The following is a 16,373-nucleotide window of genomic DNA, read 5'->3' as shown; positions in this document are numbered from 1 at the left end:
GTCATGGCGGTACCCTGGTTCTAGACTCCTAGAATTATTTATTAAAACAATTATTATTTTATCTATTATCATTTGTTTATTTATGGATAATAATTGAAAAATGCATGCTATCAAATCCATTAAGGCAATAGGACAAACTTCAGTTGTAGATAATGATGTCATCACTAACCTTTAGCAAATTAAGATTTCCTCCATTTTAATCACTTTTAAATTCAAACACTGAAAGACAAAATGTATCCATTTGTAGGTTTCCAGAATATCATATATCATATGATGAAACAACCAAACCCAGTGATTCCTGGCTGGAAAGCTGAAGTGAAAAGCAGCAGCGAAAAGAGTAGAACAACATTCTGCAAGCAAAGTTCGATCTGCTTGTTTTTCTCTCCTACCCAATTTTAATGAACAAGTTTTTTCATTTGTTCTTCTCTTCCTTTTGGTCTTTTAAGAGTTATTATATTAGACAATTTCAAAGAATGGAAGGACACCAGAATGGACAGTTGAAAAATTATTCAGACGCCTTCCTAAGTGGTTCATAGACGCATAGAACTATAGAAGTAGCTAAGCAAATTGAGGAAAAGGGAAATTAAAATTGATCCAAACATTCCATAAAAACCCATCAGAGATCAAGAAAGAGAATGAAACCCAAGAAGCATAAAAGCACATAATCTCTTCCCTTGAATGAATCTAATAGCTGTTAAAGACTTACAGTAAAAAAAAAGCAAAAGGTGATTGTTCGATTGGGCTCGACTCATAGGGCAATTGTTGGGGCAGCGGACAACTAACTCGTTATCCTTCCACTGATAGGAGCGGGAGGCTTTCGCTGCTCTGTGAAGCCAGCCTGATGCGGTGCCCTCCACTCTAAGAGCCACATGACCCAAGTTTTTATTCAAGTCACATGGTTCAACTCCCTACTTGGAATGGGCGTGCCAGCAAATTAGATCCGATTACTCCTGCCTGTCAGAATCGAGCGAACGTTCAACCACCTTGGTGCCCTCGCTTGAGTTACAAGCTTGTGGTACCAAGCTCGGTGACATCAAATGGACTGATGGATCTAATAAGGAAAAAGATCTTCCTATGCTTTACCAATATGGGACCTTTGCCATACACGTGGTGTTCATCTCAACCAAAGAATAGAATGGAAGTTAACGGTTCCCGTTACAAAGCAATTGAGGTGGGATAGGAAATATCAATAATTTTGAATTCTTGTGGCATTGTGCCATTGATCTTGACAAGAAACTAATTATTAACTCCAATTAGGGGTGAATTAGAGCCGACCCAAGCTCAAATAGCTAGCTATCCTGCTTGAGTTTGGCCCATCAAGTCAATACGAGGCTTGAACTTGGTTCGAGCTAGAATCTTGAGTTTAAGTTCAGCTCGAGTCAAAGCTCGTAAGCTCGAGCTTGGCTCGGTTGAAGCTCAATTTGAGAAAAATATTTTATAAAAAAAATTATATATAAAAAATATTTTTATTTGATATTAATTAGGCCTGTAAACGATATTCAAAAATCTGAATTCAAATTTGAGATTCAGTATAATCGAATCGAATTCGAATAATTTGAATTGAATATTTGGTCGAATTTGGATATTATTTTTTTTATCGAATATCGAATCGAATTCAGATATACATTGATATGATCCGATAAATATCCAAACTGATTATATTATATATATTATATATATAAAGGTTAATATATATTATATAGTATCTATAATATAGAGGTTAAAAAAAAGAAAATGAAAAATGACTAATTACTGAGTTCGAAAATCTCAGATTCTCAAAATCGAACTCTCTTACCTCACCATTGTTACTTCTCAAAACCCTAAAGTAAAACCCTAACCCTCCGTCACTCCCTTTGTCGTTGTCGAACGCCACCCGAGCAACCACCATTGGTCCATCACTGTCACCACCCTTCATTGTCCGAGCAACCACCACCCTTTCGTCGGATGCCATCATCTCGTCGCTCATCTCATCTTTCCTCTTACCTCTATCTCTCTTCTCTCAGTCTCAGTGGGACAGTGAGTCACCACCCAAGCAACCACCATCATCGATGGCAGCGTCAATGATAGCGGTCGAGCATCGGTCACCAGCCATAGCTCAAGCTCAATGCTGACTCCTACGTCCGTTCGCTGCTTCTCAAGCTCAAGCAACCCTCAGGCATCAACCATCCAGTATCACCAGCCTTGTGCAGTTGTGCTGCAACCCACGACTGCCACTGGGAACCCATTGCATTCACACCGCCGGGAATCCACGCCACCAGTCACACACTCACATTTTCCCACCGCCGGGAACCCATGTCTGCCGCCATCTCCTGCCTATTATTGTTCATCTTTTCCCCTATCTGTCAGATCTCCCTCTATACGTCGTCTCTCGCTGTACATCTCTCCTTCAGAGATCAAAGGTAACTTCCTTCCCCAGATCTCTTCTTGATTTTGTTTCAAATTTGATTCTTCTTATTCGTCACTGAACCATTCAGTCGACAAAGCATTTTTTTCCAATTGGATTCGTGTCTGATAATTTTTTTCCAATCCGAATGATCATTCGGATCAATTGGAGGGTTTCTGTTCATTCGATCTAATGCTGAGTAATGATATATGATTCAAATTTGAGTTTTCTAGGGCTAAATTGTCTTGAACTTGATGTTTCACTTTAATTGGCACCGTATTGTTGTATTGATTCCCGGAACTTGTGATTACTTGGCTAACGATCCGGATCCAAAGTAAAACCCCCACCTCTAAATCACCAGAGGGTGTTCGTCTGAGACCAGTTATAAAACTTCTTCTTACTGAGTTTTTTTTTTTTTTTTCTGATTTAGATTTATTTATGTTGGGAAATGACCTTTGATCAAACATTCGAATTACTATACAATTTTAAGTTTTAACTCTTATACTGTAGCTTGCATTATAGTTTCTGTTAGCTTTGTAAGGTTACTTTATTGATGAGGAAGCCACTTTTACTAATAGATTATTTTTGGTTAGCATTGTTTGTTAGTATACTAGAACCGGTCTATGTTAAATTATGTTGTCTCTCTCTGCCAATATTGTCCAATACGTGAGTGCTCTTATTTCATCAGGTTGAAGATGGGTATGGAACAGAAAAATTCCAACATGGAAGAAGGAACCCTAGAGATTGGAATGGGTACGTTGATCGTGCTCTTCAATTATTTCTCTTGTTTTAGATTCATAAAGTTCATCCTCATGCTATTCAATTGTATCTCTTATTTTAGATTCATAAGGTTCATAGCGTGTTCTTTTCCTATAGATTTAATTGCATATGTTAGCATAAGAAATTTTGAACATACTACTGTCTTTTGATTATTGATAATCTCAAATTCAATACTGAGCTTGTATTTATTAAATTATACTCATCCATTTCCCAGTGAGAGGAGGAAAACTGGCAAGTGGGAACTAGTATGTTGGATTTTTAAGAATGCTTTCCAGGTTGCACTTGCTAGTTAGATAGAATATGCCAACCCAATATTAACTCTTTATGTTCTTTCACTAAATTGTGCAAAACCCTAGTTAAAGACTGTGTTCTTATGAATCTAGAAAGAGCTGATAAGAGCTGATAAGCTCACCTAGGGGGACTCCATCGTTTATCATGTCTGTTTTTTTTTTTTTTTTTTTTTAAACCTGTGTTCTTATGCCTGTCCTTTTAAATTGTCTTCAATATTTTGATATTAAAGACTGGCATTGAATGGGTCTGTCCAAGGTCTGCTTCATCCATTGATTCCCAATCTTTCTAGGAGTTGCAATGCTACAACTTGCTTCCACAGCTCAAAATGTATACAGTGTAATCTATTGATATTTGAATCTAATTGGATTTGAATCTATTCAAATTCATATTCGAAAGGTCAATCGGTTGAATTCGAATCGAATCGAATATTCGATTTAATAATCAAATTTAAATTCGAATTGATATATTTGATGTCCGTCGGATATCGAATTGAATTCGAATATTGGTATCTATCAAATTCGAATTCGATCCATTTACAGGCCTAATTATAATACTTAATTATTATTATTATTATTATTATTATTATTATTATTATTATTATTATTATTATTATTATTATTATATGTACCTATTCGATCTTGGCTCGGAAGCCTCACAAGCCGAACTCGAGTAGCTCGTGAAAAGCTCAGCTCATGGCCACCCCTAACTCCAAGACGGAACATGATCTTCTCCTCACATTTGGGCGCCTCACATGCACATCCACCATGTATTGGGAACATCTTCTGTAAATAATAAGTATGGGAGAAATTCCCAATGCATGGTAGGATGTGCATGTGAGGCGCCTCATGTGAGGAGCAGATCCGGTCTCCTCCAAGATGTAGTAAAAAAAATTAAAAAATTATTAAAGGCAAGATGACTTTTATAATCCGGACCATTGAAGTGGTGTCCCATAAACCAAACTATTTTTCCGGGTCATCCAACCAGTGAGCCAAGATTCTACTACTAAGATTATAAGAATTGGTTCTAGGTTTCTAGAACCTATAACCTACCTTATCATTATATTTTAGACTCTGGAAATTTTAATTACCTTCTACATTACTTATTATACACATTTAAATATTAAATTGAAGAATAATGATCAAACCACTAAAGTGAAACTATGGCCTTTGTAATCATGATTCATGAGTGCTTGGGTTCATATCTTCATATCCACAAAATATTTTAGGAATTATTTCAAGGAAAGTTTGGTTCCAAGGACAGTTTTCTAGGTTGGTGTGGGTAGGGTAAATTGCTAGACCTTGGAATCGGCCTGAGCGGGAGAGGGTTCCAAAAAATCGGAACTAGACGCTACATGATAATAGATTGGATAGAACCTATTCTAAGTAAGTTCCATTCGGTTCTAGGTAGAACCTAACCATTTGCTTATCCCCATCATGTTACCCCAAGCAGGTACATGGCCATGTGTAGCCCCATAGAGCCAAAACAAGAAAATGTTCTTTAGTAATCCCTTTTATTTTCTGCTCCAACTACATGGCCATGTAAGTAGTGCAGAAAAAATAAATTATTGGTATTATCCTCCCAATATCCTTTATTTCTTATTCGTCCACCTCAACTCAAACAACAACACAAAGTATCCATAATTTGGATACAAAAAGTCAACATATTTAGAGTTTACAAAATTTGATACTCGTTTTTTTGGATCATTCACTAAAATAACCCTTATAGTTTCGTGGATCTACTACAACCTAGGGGTGTCAATGGACCGGTTTTGGATTGGATCCAATCCGGTCCAAACCTTATTAAATCAGATTTGGATGGTCTGTTATAATTATGGATTGGGTCAATCTAAAATAAATTGGTCTATATTTTTATCAGTCTAAATCATACCTAAACTAAATTCCCAATAATCTGATCATGAGACCAAAGCCTTGTCTAATTTGAAATCAACCAAAATTGAATCCAACATAAAAACATTTTTATGAAATTACTTTTATGAAAGCACTTTTGCAACAACACTTTTATAAAAGTAATTCTATGAAAAGTACTTTTACGAAAGCACTTTTATAAAAGTACTTTTACAGAAAATCACTTCTATGAAAACACTTTTACAAAAGCACTTTTATAAAGGTACTTTTACGAAAGCACTTCTATGAATGTACTTTTACGAAAGCACTTTCATGAAAATACTTTTATAAAACTACTTTTACAAAAGCACTTTTATGAAAGCACTTTCACGAAAACAAAGTGATTTTATGAAAGAACTTTTACAAAAGTACTTTTATTCATTCACTTTGGATTGGATTGGACCCAATGCAATCCGTTTGCAGTTTAATTGGAATGGATTGGAATGCAATAGGTGTTATAATTTTTTTATACATTTTTTCTGGATTTCTCATGTTATTTTGGTGTTTGATTCAATTTGGATGGGATTGGACCCAATCCGATCCATTTGCATTTTATTTGGACTGGATTGGACTTGCTTTGTATGAATTTGATCCAATCCATTTGTAAATGGATCAGTATTGGATTGGACTAGATTGGACCAAATCCAATCAAATTGACAGCTCTACTACGATCTAGCTACCATAAAGTTTATGTTTTACTAAAACACCCATTATAGTTTGCAAAATTTTACTAAATCAACCTTCTATTAGAAAAAAGCGGAAAATCACAATTTTGGCCCTAACATTCTTCCAAAATAAATTTAATCAAGATAAAATAGAAAAGGAAATATCATTCTTGCCCTTAGTAGAACTTAGGCAACCAACACTGTTCAGTTAGCATTGTTCTATGTTCCAAGAAGTAAGATATGTTACAAATGAAGAACTTGAACGCCATTATTCTCTCTTTCTATTTTTTTTCTGCAAACAAACATTGTTTCTTCCTAAAAGGTTCATATGAAGTGCTAGGGTACTTTGGAATAAACAACAACGGGCATATGCTCTTTGCTCTAACAACATTAACCACTTGATTTTTGTGTCACATGATCATTTCTAAATGGCAATACTAATAATTTTTAACGGACAATGTATTAAATAAATCAGTTGCTACAAGGGTGTTTTAGTAAATAATCATTTTTATTTTGATTTGATAATCAGTTGCTACAAGGGTGTTTTAGTAAGTAATAGATGTATTACTTACAATTTTCACGCATGATATTATGTATTAAGTTTAACTTTACGACCTTCAAAATCAATAAGTATTGAATGATTAGAGGTAGACATGGTTTAGTTCGGTATGGTTCCATGGCAGAACTTGGAACCTACCTTATAGGGTCGGTTACAAGTTTTTGGAATCGGAATCTATTATCTGAAGAGTCAGTTTCAGGATCTAACCATGGAATCTGTTCTTTGTTTACTCTCTCCCTTGAAAAAAACATGTTATTTAAAAACTTGATTTTCAACAAATATGATATATATAGTTTAAATTTTATATTAGTTTTATTGATTAAATTAAGTTAATATGTAGACTATCATTATATGGTTCAACACTTATAATTTAAATTTAAATTTTAAAAATATTAACTTTTACATTACTTATTATACCCATATTGGCCGATACGTATATCGGGGTTTTGACTGGTTCAAGGGGTGGAGGAACCTTAAACTGGCCTCCCTGAACCGGTTTTAAAAAAATTAAAAAAAAAGGTTTGATTGCATATTGATACTTAGAACCTTGGTTCCAAAGTAGGTTTCACCAAAGCCAACCAAGGCTAGTTCATTGGATCAGTTCAAATAGGGTAAACCCCACCTAGGTAGGGGTCGGTTTCAAGAATTTGGAACCAGACCCTATCTTGTAACAAATTAAATAGAACCGGTTCAAAGCCAATTCAAAATCGATTCCATTCGATTCCAAGTAAAACCTACCCAGTTGTTCACCCCTACCTTGACCTCTCTACAAGACTACAACTAACTAGAAACTTTTACAAGCAACATTCAAACGCTAAACCTTTTTGAGCCCTTAGTCAACATATGCATTAATCTGATCAGACCTTTATAGGGATTAATTATAAGATGAGATGTAAGATTTGTATTAACAGCCTTTCAAGGAGATAGAAGACCTTTTGTACATGTGTAATCAACAATAAAATACAATATCTATGGCTAGCTTAGTGTACCAACAAAGCGTTTGTAGTCCAACGGTTAGGATAATTGCCTTCCAAGCAATAGACCCGGGTTCGACTCCCGGAAAACGCATTTAGTGTTAGACTTTGGTTTTAAGATTACATTCGTCAACTTTTTCCCTTCATTTATTTTTTTGTTGGTAAGAGAGTTTGTAGGATATGTACGGGTTTGTAGTTCTGGGTTTTGGGACGGGATAGGTTTTGGATATGTACGGGTAGGAAGGTGATATTTCAGCTTGGTCAGGAAATTTCAGGCTTGGGTCTGGGTTTTGTGTTCAGGCCCTGTCTGGTCTTGGACCCACATCAGATTCATAAATTTTAAGGCTAAGCCTGGTTTTGGGCTCACATCAGACCCATAAATTATATGTATGCATGTTATTTTATATTATATTATATATTTTAGGGAAAATTCCCGAGTACCCTGTACTTTAGACCGAGTGCCAATTTAATACCCGAACTTTAAATCGTGACAATCAAGTAACCGAACTTTCAGTTTGCAACAATTTAGTACCCGGTGTTAAATTACTGTAAGTTAGAAGATAAAATATCGTAATACCCCCAGCTATTTTGAATAATGTATGAATTACGGACTAAAATTACTAAAATATCCTCATCATCTATTTAGACCAATGCAAGTGAGAACCACTGTTCACGCTTGTAGTTAATAAGATTCTGAAAACCAGCTCCCTCATGCCAGTGGTGTCAAGCGAATGCGTCGTCGGAAAAGTTGATTTTGGCAATCGAACACGACGCCGAAAAAGTTGAAGTCGACCCAATACCGTTGCGGAGAAGACGACTCCTGTTGCCCATCGCTGGAACATTATTGTGCCCACTTTTTTTTACTCAGTCGTTGCCGGAGAAGACGACTTGTTTCCGGCGTCGGAGTTTTCTATCATTTTCTATGTGTTTTTTAGCATCGACTTCTCCTTGATTTATCTGCAAGTGGGTTATTGAGATTTTAATGTAAGATTTTTTAGGGTTTTTATTTTTTTAGTGTTTTTCATTGCCTTAGCTGTGGACACGAGCCGATCGCTTGTCAAGCCATTGATCTCGTTGATAACCTCTGTGATTCTAATGATCCCTCTGTTTTTGGCGATTTCATTGCTCGAATTACTAAACGTCTTTCTTCGTCTACCCGGTAAGGTTCTTCATTTCTTTTAGTAATTTATGTTTTCATTCTAGTTAGATATCGAGTTCTTTACTTCTCCTCCCTTCAGATTTGAACTTGAAGTTCAAAGTCTCCTAGTTTTGATCTTCTTTATTCTTCTTATTCAAGCTTTTCTAGACAAATTCGAAGTGTTTTGCTTTATCTCAATTGGATTTTTCTATTAAATTGGAGAAAATTTTGGCAGGCGCATATATCTGCGTTTTCAATCTCCGTCCAGCCATTCTTTCCGACCAAGTTTGTGTTTGAATCCCAGAACCCGACGAATAACCACCCTAAACCAAAAACCTACCTGGATTTCTCATTCACCGTCCAAGCTTTCTGGGAAACCAAAGGTAACAAACGCTGAAACTGAGCCAAAAGTCCAGTGGGCAATTAGACTAAGCTCAATAGAACCAAGTCTCCCACCAAATTCAACGATTGAAGGGAATCCGCTACTGGATTTCGTGAAGGAGGATTTCCTGCGTATCTTTGATGATCAAGAGCTTGCTCGAATGATGTACGACGACTGCATCAGATACCGAGATCTGGTCACCAAGCATGACACCCTGGGTGGTTTTCTTTTCAATCTGGCACTCTTGATGATGCTTCTCCGATCGGAGTTCAGTTGCACAACGTCAAACAAGTACTCCCCTCTCTTGTGATTTGATTTCTATACAAGACGAGGTCAAATTTTAGTGTTTTTTAAGTTTACTAACTTGACATTGAATTGTTGAGTTGTTATGCAGGGTCACTTCAACCCAAATTTCTTAAAAACAAGATGAAGAAAGAATTTCCACCTCCAATCTTCTAAAATTTCGTAATCTGTCATTTTGGTGAAAAAAATAATCCATCACTAAAGGTTAGTTTTGGTATTTTGAAATTTTTAACCGCACCTGATATCATGTGAGTCTTGTAATTGACGGTAAATTTTCGCAATTAAAAGTTTGGATACTTGATTGTCGCAATTTAAAGTTTGGGTACTAAATTATCACTCAGCCTAAAGTACAGGGTACCTATTGGGAATTTTCCCTATATTTTATATATAAATATTATAACATGACATGTATAATTTATATTATACGTAATATTTTATATTATATAATGTATAAAATAAGTTTATATGCATGTTATGTCATTTAATATATAGATATATAATGTTTTATATATGAGTGACATTGGCCCGGAATCAGGCCTGGCCCGGTCCGGGCCTTATAGACTTGGGCTAGGGCTTATGTTTCAAGCCCAGAACCCCGGGCCGGGTTGGGCTCGGGCCTAAGCTATAGCCCTTATCATAAGTGCAAAGTCTGGCCTGGGCCCGACTCGGTCCGACCCATGATCACCCCTAGTTAGAATACGGTATTAGGTTAAATTTGACCTTCTTCGACCTGCAAATTGCTGGACAACATATAAACTTGGCTATATCCTTGAATGCAAGGAGTGTAGGGTTAGGGATAGGGGTGGATTCGAGCTCAATTATAAGCCAAGTGTTTTTTGAAAAATAAAAATTATATCTATAAAATCATTTTTTTAGACAAAAAATTAAGAATTATAAAAATTATTTACTATTATACATGAAAAATAAAAATGCTATATTAATAAAAATATTATTATATATAATAAAATTATTTATTATATATATTTATATTATGTATGTATATATATATATATATAATAAAAATTATTTATTTAATACTAAGCATACAAGACTCATGAGCTGAGCTTTATAAGGCTCCAATTCATATAAATTCATGCCAACATCGTCTTGACCAGTGGGTGGATCCCCTATTTTGCATCGTCTTGTCATCCACTTCATTGGCGAAAGTAGTTTTAGAGGATACATCCACCGGGGAGGCCAACAACAGTAGCAATTCGACTTGGGCACATATGTGGAAGGGTAAGCAAATACTATCTCTACCATGGTTTTTAAAACCGAACTGATGACCAAATTGGTCAGGGGTCCGGTTATCAGGTCAAATGATCTGACCATTCGACCGAACGCTCGGTCCATTCTAACAAAAAAATAAAAATAAATAAAAAAAATTCAAAAAATAAAAAACGGCCAAAACCATTCGAACAGTTCGAACGGTTAATCGCCCGGTTCAGCGGTTCGCTGATCAAAATCAACGGTTTTGGGGGAAAATCCGGTTTTTGAAGAAAACGGAACCGATCAGGTGACCGGTTCCCAATTTTTCCAGTCCAACCATCCGGTCCGGTTCAGTTTTCATAACCACGATCTCTACCATTTATCATTCTCTTGCTGAATGATGCATGACTGAATCGGTGTTGGACTGTTAATGGCGATTGAAGCGGTTTGATTTTTATTTTATTTTATTTTTTTACCATTTTATTCTATTCCTATTGGGACCTTTAAGCTTAAATTTAGGAAACAAAGTGTTCTTTTTCCGCCTGTAATTGTGATTAATCCTTTCCTGGTCTACATGAATATGAAATTCCTCTGAAACTCTCAATAGTAGGTCGAATTTGCGTTGGTCTGCAACTGTTTCATCTTTATCGGTGCTAAACCTCAGATTCCCCCTCCATTAAATCTAACCGAGGACGGTGGATGAGAAAAAAGAATAAATAAAAGAAGTGATGATAAAGAACGCAAAATAAAAAAAAAAAAATGTGATGCATAGGTCAAAGAGGGGAACATAGCAGATGTGAGAATTGGTAGAGGGAAATCAGGTGAGAAATTCAAGATAGCATGGGATAAAATAATTGATAGAAAAGATAGGTTATGATGATAGAAATAAGAAAAAACAATGATAACAATATATAGTAAAAATTAAAAAAAAAAGGAAAAAGAAAACATAAAAGCTTAAAACAAATAAATAAGTGAAATAATAAAAGATAATTCCAATAAATAAATAAAAATTAAAAAGAGTTCCATAAGAAGAATAACCAAGGTTCAAAGTATCGACACGTATCGGCCCGTATCAGCCAATACATATCATTCTGGGATCTCTCTGATATGCCCCTACAGTGGGTGTATCGAGGGTCTGACCGATTCAGGGGGTGGAGGAGCTCTAAATTGGTCCCCCTGAACCGGTTTTGAAAAAAAAAGGTATCGATTCACCTGATACATCGCTATCAGTATATCGGACGTATCGATATTTTGAACCTTGAGAATAACAAAAGAAAAAAATAAAGAATTAAAGAAATAAAAATTAAATAACAAAATAATAAAATAATAAATAGGGAGGTTTTCTTTTGTTGGCATGTCATTGTGGTTTGCTTTCTTTATTATTATTTAGTTTAAATAATTGTGTTTGTGATTGTTTATTTGAGTTACCATGTGGGTCTCACTTATTGGATCCGAGAGAGGGGTGCCTAACCCCTTCCGTCTCCCATCTGAATCTCACCCAGTGGTTTAACCGGTGCCTTGGTCTTTAGAGTCATTATTTGATAAAAATGATTTTAGTCCCATTCTCGAAGGTCCCATCACTTCCATTTCCATAATCGATGAGTGGCAACTCCATTCCCAGCCTAAGTGAGTCGTTTTCCCGATGTTCACACACCATTGATTTCTCATCCATACTATAAAACACCCTCTAATTTGCTTCCAATCCATATACGAGAGCTTTAACTCCGTCATCATAGCTTTTGATGGCCGAACTGTCTTCCTTGAGCTGTGATGGGTCCTTTTGTGGGACATTGGATGACGCGCGAAACCTCTTCCTACAGACCCTATGTAAGTATCATAAGAACCATCTATCCCAAGAAGTAGTATCTCAAACAATGGGGTCAGGCAGGGATTTCTCGTTAGACTACTCTTGTTGTGTTGGTGTGGGTCATTCTGTGAATTCAGGCAAGTCATTGCTTTACATACTATTTCAAGAGGTGAGTACTTTTTACCTTTGAAAAATAGATTTATTTTGATTTTTGAGCCACCCAAATCTGATAGAGGAAAACACATAGCTTGCCTAGTAGTAAGAGTTTGCAATCATAGAGATTATGTGGACTAATGCCTAATTTACCTTCACCCCATAAAATCCTCGCAAACGGATACGTGAAGAATGTTGGCAAATATCCATATGGGTATGGGTAGGACCCAGATTGTGGCCCGTCATAGTAGCCACCATCTAGATATTGCATGATCCTAATCCAACCATCCAATTATAGCTCATTAAGTGGGTGAAAGGACTAAAACTATTTCCCAATTCAGATTTTAGGATTTCAAAACTGAAATTTAAATTTGAAATTGACCACATTTAATTGGAAATAATGGAGTTTTTAATTGAAATAAAATTAAAGGAATTAAATCTCATATCACTTTAAGAAAGTTCATTAACAGGTGGAGCTTGCCTAGCTAAAGGAAATACTATGATACCCCTCTCCCCTAGTCTATAGATGTGCACCATTCTCTCCACCACTGAACCCCCAATTTTGTATGTGTCTCCTATCAACAATGCTTTAGAGAGAGTGGGAGAGAATCTTTGTGAGCCATTGTGGATCAAGGGGTGATTGTGCTTCCTCCCAAGGAATCAAAAATGGTATGAGAGCAAATCAGCTTCAATAGATCAAAATAGTGGTTATGGCAATTGGAGGTAATCATTTTATTTTAATATTATTTGTCTTATTATTTTATTTGGCCAAGGCAATCACTAGTTTATTAGATCCGATCGGATCAGATCTATTTTTATTATATTTTATTTATTATTTCATGCATGAGATTAATTTTGTTTGAATACTGGTGGATGCATGGCTGACTTTAAAAGAAGAGATGGGAGAGTATCTCTATGGCTTGCTTACAGAAAGTAGAAAGTCTTCATCTTTCAGCCATTGTGGAGGGTAAGAGATGGGGTATACCACTAGTAATAGAGGGAACCCACGGGTCATTGAGAGTAGAGATAGAAGAGTCATCCTTTACCATCCAGATTGATCAGTTTGATTCTATCTTCCTTTTTTTGCTAAGAAAAGGTCACCATTTGGAAAAATATTTTTCTTTCAAAGCTTTACTCCATAATGAATTTGGAACTTAATATAGCCTCTAGGTTTTATTCATTGGTGACCAATGTCTGAACCCCAATCCTCTTATTAATTTTGAACAATGCATTCTTTTCCATGTGATTGTATGTTTCATTTGTTTGTTTTGTTCCCGTTACCACTAGTAGTCTCTAGAGAGCTTATTAATCTGTGTATGCACTTTGTTTGGGAAAATAGTTGTCATCATAGGGTAGATTGATATTGCTTAAAGGGCTAATTTCACTAAGGTGGTTCTTCTAGCTTGTGACAACAATTTTGAACTACAAGAGTTAATTTTTGAGTTGATTCTATCAAGGGCATCTTGAAGGGATAGGTGATGTATGCTTTGGAGATGGATCTTAGCTCCTAAGTGTTTCGACCCAATAAGCATTGAGTTTCTCACTCTAAGAGTATGGGAGATAATTTTTTGGTATTGTCTTGGAAGTTGGAACTGTTTGGCTGAACAGGATATGAGATTTGTTTTACAAAAGATAATGCAGTTGTCTACAAACAACAAATGGGTAATGGGAATGCCATTTTTACAGATCTTAATGCTCTATATCAAATCATTATTGGAAGTTGTGTTTAGAAGATTAGTAAGTACTTCCATATTCCATCCCAATGATAAAAAGATAAAGGAAAAGTGGGTCTCCTTCATCCCTAATCTTGATAGAGTAGGTAGGAGTATGATAATTGATAAATTAAGTTGCACCATTTCACAGGGAAACCATCTTTTGTAGAACTTCCAAAATGAATATCTATCAAAAGCTTTTGACATATCCTTTTTTTAAGTGTTCATAGTATGTGTAATCTCTCTAACTAGCAGAATGTTGTTAATGATTTGCCTTGATTTTAATGTTAGATAGTGTATGCAACACTTAGTTCCAATAACATTGATGTACATAGACATTTTAGTATGATTAACATAAGTATAGTAGTGTTTTATGTTCAACTTGTGTGTTTATGTGAATTAATCCTTAAACTAGACACTTATAAGACTTGTGTTAGCTTAGAATATTCTCAACCATTGGATAAATTTGGAGAGTTTATCCTAATAAGACTGACACTGATGTATTACCAAATTTGTGGAGCAACTTGTCTCGACTGCTAGGATTAGACCCCAAGCATGGTGAGTCAGTGTTTGGAATAAACACTAAATCTATATCAGTTTCCAGATAAGCTTAGAGACAAATGGGCAAAATTGAAAAGTTGCACTTAACACTAGACTTGATTATGATATTGCACTAAGTTTTGGACTAAACTGCTTTTAATGTGCCAACCATTGAGATCCATTAAGGGTCAAATAACTAAGACTAGTGTTAATTTAGAATGCTCTCAACCATTGGATAAACTTAGAGAATTTATCCTGGTAAGCCTAACACTGAGGTGTTGCAGAATTGGTGGAGCAACTTGTCTCAGCTACTAGAGTTGGACCCTAAGCATGGTCTATCAGTGTTTGGAAGAAACACTAAACCTGAATCAATTTTCAGTTATGCCCTAGACTTTGGAGACAAATGGGCAAATTTGGAAAATTACACTTAACCCCAAACTTGATTATAATGCTATATTAGGTCTTGGATTGAATTACTTTTCATGTACCAACTAGTGAAATTCATTAAGAGTTAAAAAACTAGGCATGTTAGAGCAGTTTGGGAAATTACCTGAGTGGGTGATCATAGTGATAGGATTGGTTCCTTTGTTAGACAATGTGAATATCAGGGTTTATACTGTATTTGAAATTTGATTTACAAATTTTGTTCATATGTTATATTATTATTTTATAACAGATGTTTACAAAAGGTTTTAATCTTGAGATCCATCTGAACAGAGAGTGTGACACTGCATTTTATAGTCAAGGGAGAGGTCATTTATTGTAAACAGTGTTTTGATGATTATGGGCCGAGAGATTAGGTGCAAGAGACCATTACAGAGCCATTTACCTGATGGTCTTCATTTTACATAAGTACATTATCCTTGGGTTGAACCCTTATGGACTTATGTGAGACCTTTGTGGGTTTCACACCACACAATATTCATACCTAAAGTGGCCATGAATACCTTGGAACATGAACCATTAAAGGAAATGGGCCTTAGGTCCATTATTAATAAGATTAATTTAGTGGTCACATGACAACTTGGTATAGGTCGAATATGGGTATATATGGGTATGGAGCACCCATTTCTTTTAAAAAAGATAAGGTTTATCAAACATGGATGAGTCCTTATCCAAATCTGACTTTGATCAACTCCTGATAGGATTAGGAGAGTGGTCTATATAAGGGATGGGAGGGAGGGGCGAACCATCTTATTATCTTCACTCTCTTGCACTCTTTCTCTCTTCCCTTTGCACCCCAAAACCCTAGTTTGAACCAACCACTATAAGGGCAGACTCGCTTCAGTTCTTAGTTGAGTTTTTGGAGAAAGACATCAATTATATCAAAGTTCACATAACTTCATCAATCCAAGGAGTTTGGAGTTTGGTTTTGTTGAAACTACATTATCGAATCATCTTAGCACACACTTGTGCTATCTTCAGTAGGAGGCCAATCTAGGTCTGATGTTGGGCATGAACTACCACTGTAGGAGCTGCTTTTATGGACTTTGTATCAAGTATGATCATCATTTAATTTGAGTTTCAAATATGGTCTAATTCAGTGCAAGATCAATCTAAAAATTTAGATTTC

The 16,373-nt window shown here is 35.7% G+C and overlaps 2 non-coding genes across 2 annotated transcripts; one reads left to right on the top strand and one right to left on the bottom strand.

Annotated features, from left to right (window-relative positions):
- Window positions 1–721: 721 nt before the first annotated feature.
- Window positions 722–1,029, bottom strand: LOC148789799 (signal recognition particle RNA). Its single transcript, XR_016079981.1, has one exon.
- A 6,549-nt stretch (window positions 1,030–7,578) lies between these two features.
- On the top strand, window positions 7,579–7,650 carry TRNAG-UCC (transfer RNA glycine (anticodon UCC)). The gene has a single exon. It is a non-coding gene; the product is annotated as a tRNA-Gly (tRNA).
- The last annotated feature ends 8,723 nt before the right edge of the window (window positions 7,651–16,373 follow it).

This window comes from Nelumbo nucifera, chromosome 8 (genome assembly GCF_055504915.1).
Source record: "Nelumbo nucifera cultivar China Antique chromosome 8, China Antique-T2T, whole genome shotgun sequence".
NCBI lineage: Eukaryota > Viridiplantae > Streptophyta > Magnoliopsida > Proteales > Nelumbonaceae > Nelumbo > Nelumbo nucifera.
Note: the sequence above shows the minus strand (reverse complement) of the source record. Positions and strands in the feature narration are given on the sequence as shown.